The 6000-nt window shown below is 46.4% G+C and overlaps 1 protein-coding gene across 8 annotated transcripts in view; it reads right to left on the bottom strand.

Moving 5' to 3' along the window:
• MAP3K20 (mitogen-activated protein kinase kinase kinase 20) overlaps nucleotides 1–5893 on the bottom strand; it is a 100759-nt gene extending 94866 nt beyond the window's left edge. For 6 of the 8 annotated variants that reach the window (XR_003533510.1, XR_003533507.1, XR_003533509.1 and 3 more), the window contains exon 1: nucleotides 5785–5890. The gene's annotated coding sequence lies outside the window, so the exon portion shown is untranslated. Of the gene's footprint in view, nucleotides 1–5236; nucleotides 5283–5784 lie in introns of those variants that run through there. The other 2 variants (XM_027678536.1, XM_027678538.1) reach the window with 2 other exon arrangements.
• Nucleotides 5894–6000: the final 107 nt, after the last annotated feature.

Consider the following 6000-nt stretch of genomic DNA (forward strand, 5'->3'; position numbering starts at 1 on the left):
TTAGTGGGACTGCAGAACATGGCATCCTCTAGAACCATCTGCAAGCCTGCCACGGGATCATTTCAGATGCATTTCAGACAAAGTAGTTTTAATTACCACCAAAAGTTACTATACCTGCAGTTAATGAAAGTGAGAAATGGGTTTGAATGAAACACGCAAAAAAAGAACCAGAGATATTGGGTTACTGGTGAAAACTACACACCCAGTTTCAACGATAAATGAAAGTACCAAAACATACTATGTCTTGTTGGAGTCTCCATTCTATAGAGCTTTTTGAGATGGAATCCACACATTATGTATTGTCCAGAGCTGGGAAATGCACCTGTAATACACCCAGTACTACTGACTGCCAAAACCCCTTTATGCCAGTCCCTTCTGTAAGAAACACAAAAGACATTATCTGCCCCCTGGCTTTCCTTATTGTGCAGCTAATCTGATTAAAACTGAGACATCGTCTGACCAGGAATTTCTGGCACTATTCAGTTGCAGCTATTCTCCAAATGAGAGGAGATACCAACACTTTTCTACATATAGCATAAGGTAACATCAAGCCTTTCCTGAAACTGCCTGCTTAATTTCATAACTCTTGACCACCCATAAAGGTAAAGGCAAATGCTGACCAGACCATGACAACTTGACTATGTTTACAAGAAGGCGTTTTAGGAAGGGGCAGATTTCAAGCCTTTCACTGACAGCCACCCTGCAGAGCTCTCGGGGAGGGAACATGAATGCTCTCTCCCCAGCACTGTGAGTCAGAGTAGAGGTTACCAGTGGGATATGAAATAAAGTTCATTCTTCCAGTGCCCTACAGCCCCTTTCCCGATACAAGTGCCCAAACTCTCCTGCTGACCTTCTGTTCTTGTTTTAACCTTGTTGCTGCTGTAAGATTTCCTGCCATCCCAGAGTCATCTTTTGCACCATCCTGCATACATTTTCTTTAGAGAAAGCTCAAAGGAAAAGAAATTGGTCACTCCTACAAACTAAGAGAGTGGCGAAGCCAGTTTCAACATTTTGGTCTTTGCCAGTGCTGCTTAATTAGCAGATCTTCAGAAACAAAAGCTCATTTGCTCTCTTTACTCTGGCAGTTACCCCAAGTTAATGCTGTGTACATGGTGTCTCAAGCATATGTGACACTTTATAGACAAATAAAAAAGGTCAGCTTCCCAAACCAGAGACCTCACCATTTAAGGCCACAGCCCTGCATATATTTATGTATGTGGGTAATTATACTTGAGTGAACAATATCCTTACTGACAATAAAATTAGTAAGAAGAGTGATGTTACTCACAGGTAAAAGCATATGCACCATAATTTAACTGGACCATAAATTTAACAGGGAAGCGGGAACAGCTGATAACAGATGGCTGCATTTGGGATGGCAGAAGGAACAGAAAACCAACTGAAAAATACATCACAGGAAGCAAGTACTTCTGGCCTATCTGAATTCAATAGCTCTGAAGAGCTGTCAAATTATTTAACATTATTGTTCACCCAGAAGAACCAAATTACCCATACAAACCAGTAAATTATTTGATTTCTGGAAGTTACACCAGTGCAGAAAACATGCACACCAGACACTTGAGACAACAGACACAAGTGAGAACTTTTCTGATGGGTCCTCCTTACTGCTTCAAATTTTACCTAAACATTAATGCACTCGCAATGCTCTGCCCAGCACACAAGCGTTTGCAGAAGCTACTGTTCATCCTTTAAACACCTTCCCAATTTCAAATTTACCTACAGCAGTCAACCAGCTGCAGATCACAAAAATTAAGTTGGAAAAGATCTCTGAGATCATTGAGTCCAACCTATGCAACCTATGACCAAACACCACCTTGTCAATCAGACCATGGCCACATCCAGTTCTTTCCTTAAACACCTCCAGGGACAGTGACTCCACCACCCTGGGCAGCCCATTTCAATACCTAGTCACCCCTTCTGTGAAGAAACTCTTCCTAATGTCCAATCTAAACCAACCCCAGTGTAGCTTAAGACTATGTCTTCTTGTTCTATTGCTAGTTGCCTGGGAGAAGAGGCTGTCTTCCACCTGGCTGCAATCTCCTTTCAAGCAGTGGTAGAGATGCTATAGGCACCAGCATACAATAAATTATTATTATTTAAAGAATGATTCATTGGTTTGTATCAGGTTCTTCCAGATGCTTTTTTCCAGAGAAAGTAGAGGAGACTTACAACAGACACTCTTTATTTGGAGATCTGTAATTAACAACAGCCTAAGTTCATTTTCTCCTTCTAGATGAAACAACAGAATTGTTTAAACATTACTCCACGTTTTCGGATGCAAGCTAGTTAATCCTCAATTAGAGAGATCAATCTCTTTGTTATGTTTAAGAAAACAACTGTTTAGAGTAACAACTGCATGTGATAAATCTGCACAGTTATTAACTTGTCATCCTTCTTAAACAATCAGAGTTTATACCACTGGTTCAGAGGAAAAAAATAGATCAGGTATTTCAGTTAACTCCACAGTCTTACATTTGCATCTGAAACAAGCACAGCATTCCAAAAACGTGTAGCACTTCACATCTTTCACTTCCACAGCCAGGAGAGCAGTCCTCTGCAGCACGGCCTCAGGTAACTCTCCCATACACAGCATAAGGAAGGTTTGGCACCCTCACTGTCCTTCCACACTCACATGGTCTCAAGTGCTTAGCCACCATCCTTGCACAGCCAGGGGAACACTACATTGACTGACTGTGTTGCTTGTTCTTGACTAAATGAAAAGGTGACAGTTCAGAAACAGTGAATGGCAGGTGTTTCAGGAAATAACTCAACTGCTGGTTATTTCAGTTATTCCTACGGGATCTTCCTGGGGGAAAAAGGACTTGCTCCTTTTTCTGTTTTATTTCTAATGGTTAACATGAGCTCATGATCTTGCAGCAACATCTCCATCTTCTCCTGGGTCTTTCTTTTCCCTCATGGTAACTTACTCAAGTGTGCTGTTAGAAGCTGTTCATTTCATACCAAAAAGTAAAATATCTGAGCTGCCTTTCGCAGCATTTAACATTTCATGTAATCATTTAACATTATTTAACATTAGTTTTTAACGTGTTCATTCCATTACACAGAGTCACTTTGCAGCAAGCCATTATGTCACCACAAGCTCAGTTCAGTATACTAAAAAATGTAGGTGTAGGAAACCATCTGCCATCACTGGCTTCTTGTGATTACAGTAGTTTAGGGGCTTAACCCATGTGGGGGCCTGACCCTGCTGAGGTCCCCCACTTTCTGCTCCACCCAGGCCCCCACAAAGTGAGGGAACCCCTAAGCACCCAGACAGACAGGTTGCACACCAACCCTGCTGCTGAAGGCTGCCCTGCATCTTACCACAGTGACACTGGAAGAACTTGTACCTCACAGCTCCCTACAAACAGGCTGCAACTAGGGGAAGTGCTGCCATGACCAACACTCTGCTTTGTTTCACATACAAACCAGAAGACGCTTCTATTTGCCATTCAGTTACTACTCCCAGAGTATAGAGAACTTCTGCTTGAGGGACTTACAAGCTAGAGGCAGGAAAGAATTCAGCACAAATTGCACAGTAACTGCAACTCATATTTTGCTTAGTGCGTGGCTGCGGAACTGAAAATGGCATCCCTCATCTTGCACGTGCACCTGACGCTGCTCAAGCATTCAATTACTTCAGGAACACCCTTTGTAATTTATTAAGGGTCACAACCACGCCACTCGCTGCCCTCACTTCACTGTGTGGTTCCATGAAGCAGGATTCAGTGCTTCTTTCAGGAAGGCACACTGCCAACATATTGCCAATAAAGTAGTAGCACACCACACTTGTGCTATCTTAAAATACACAGCCGAATGTGCCAAGTTTCCTTATTTGGCAAAACAGCCCATTTGCTTTCAGTATCTTTGACCATCCATTTTTAGACCCAAATCATCCTCTGTATCCAGCATGGCCTACAGTCCCTGAACATATCAACCTGGATTTTTGCAGCAGCATATTTATTTAGTCTTTTTAAAAATATATATTTAAAAAAACCCCACAAACAAAAAAGTTCAACCCCCCCCTCCCAACACCAAAACATGGTTAGCCACTGTCTTGTCCAAACAGAAAACAGAAAAGGGGTTACAGTGACATCAAGCTACAAGAGATATTGCAGAAAGTAGTTTTTAGAAATAAAAAACCCCTAATCATGTCTTGAACTGCTGATGGATAAGACACAAACAAACTCCAAGTACAACTCCAAATTAAATATATCCTAATCTTCTAATCTCCCAAGAAGTTAAAATAAAGTCAATAGCCCCTACAACTCCTAAACTGCCTTAATCAGACTGAGCAGCAGCCCTGCAGATGGTGAGACTGGAGGCATGGCTCTGCCTACCTTAGTTACAGAAGCAACAACATTTGAGCCTGTCCTTTGTCAGAACCTAAGAATTATGCATAACTTCCATTAATAACATTCCTAATTTTAATTTAATTTATATAAGCACTGCTACAGAAAAAGGGCTCAACTCAGCCTAAACAGTTTGAGTACTTCAGGAAAATAATTATTTTCAACCCAAGCTGTGTCAATGGCAGAGACCGAAGGGTTTAAAGGCTTTGTTTTAAATAGAAAACATTTTTATCTCAGAAAAACCACAAACTGCTCACTTCGCTTACATTATACCTTGTAAGTGATGCCTGACAGGAGTACACCCATGCAAGAAAGACAAGGCAGCCAAACCTGCATCCAGGCCCACAGCAAAGCTCAGTCCTGGCACAGGCCAGACTGCAGGATCCGGGCCTCAGTTTTGTCAGCCTTCCCCTCCGTCAGTGAGCCAGGCTCTCCAGGGTTACCATTATTCACACAATGCCACCAGTACGCAAAGCACATTACTGATAGATAAAACAAGTAAGCTTCTAAGGACTTACAATTTAAGGACAAAGTCCTGAAAACATCTAACTGCATGCCTCCAGCGGAAAGCTATGATGCTTTCAGGCAGTGACCCAGTTAATCCAGTGCTTTCAAATTATTTCTGCTTCTGGAACTTAGAAAAAGTAATGATCCATGGCTTTCCCGATGGCTCTGTCGCTAAAACTCCCAGCAGAGCATGCTGGATACAGGGGTAATGGATGGCTCACACACACGCGTGGTTAATAAAAGGGCATACTGCTGCAAACGAGCTAACTTGAGCCAACACAGCAAAAACAAAGATCGCCAGTTTACTTAAAAAATGAAGGAGAAAAGGAAAAAAATTGAGGGAATAAAAGACAAACCTCAAAGCCCAACCCGGGGGATTTCATGCCCAAAATAACAGCAAAACGCAGCAGGTGCGCGTGAAGTGAACACGTTTGAAACGCGGTCTGAGCAGCGCAGGGGTGGCCGAGGGCAGTAGCCCCTGCCCGGACGCGGCTGCTCGTGTCCCGCTGCCCGCGTCCCGCTGCCCGCCGCCAGGGACGGCCGCCGCTGGCAACACCTCTCCCGGCCAGGCCGTCCCGCCTGCCCGCCCGGGTGCCCCCGGCTCGGCCCGTCTCCCGACCCCAGTCCCACCGCGCGTGGGCGCCGCTGCCTTCCCGGGGTTTGTCGGGGGCGGCGGGACGGGGGCGACGCAAGGTCAGGTCGCGCCACCTCCCTCCCCAGGGCTTCCCAAGTTGCTTCAGCACGGGGAACGTCCAACCCGGCGGGGACACCCCTGGCACGGCACGGCACGGCACGGCACGGCACGGCACGGCCCCGCCGGCTACCCGTCGCCTCCCTCCACCCGGCCGAACGCGCACCGACCACGCCGCCGCCCCCAGCGCGGGGGGCGCCTCGCCGTCCTCACCTTTCCCGAGGGGCTCCGGGTTGGCGGGACCCGAGCGGCCCGATCCCGGAGCCGCCGAGGGAGCTGCAACCGGCGCGACCGCGTCTCCCGCTCCGTCCCCCGCGCTTCCGGTTGGAGCCGGGAGCGGAGCCGCCGCCGCCCCCGCGCCGCCTCGCAGGGGCGCCACCCCGCGCCCCGCGCCGGGCCCCGCGGGGAGGCGCGGCCGCCCGGCCTCGG

The sequence above is a fragment of the Neopelma chrysocephalum genome, unplaced genomic scaffold, assembly GCF_003984885.1.
Source record: "Neopelma chrysocephalum unplaced genomic scaffold, ASM398488v2 Primary Assembly neopelma1_44, whole genome shotgun sequence".
Lineage (NCBI taxonomy): Eukaryota > Metazoa > Chordata > Aves > Passeriformes > Pipridae > Neopelma > Neopelma chrysocephalum.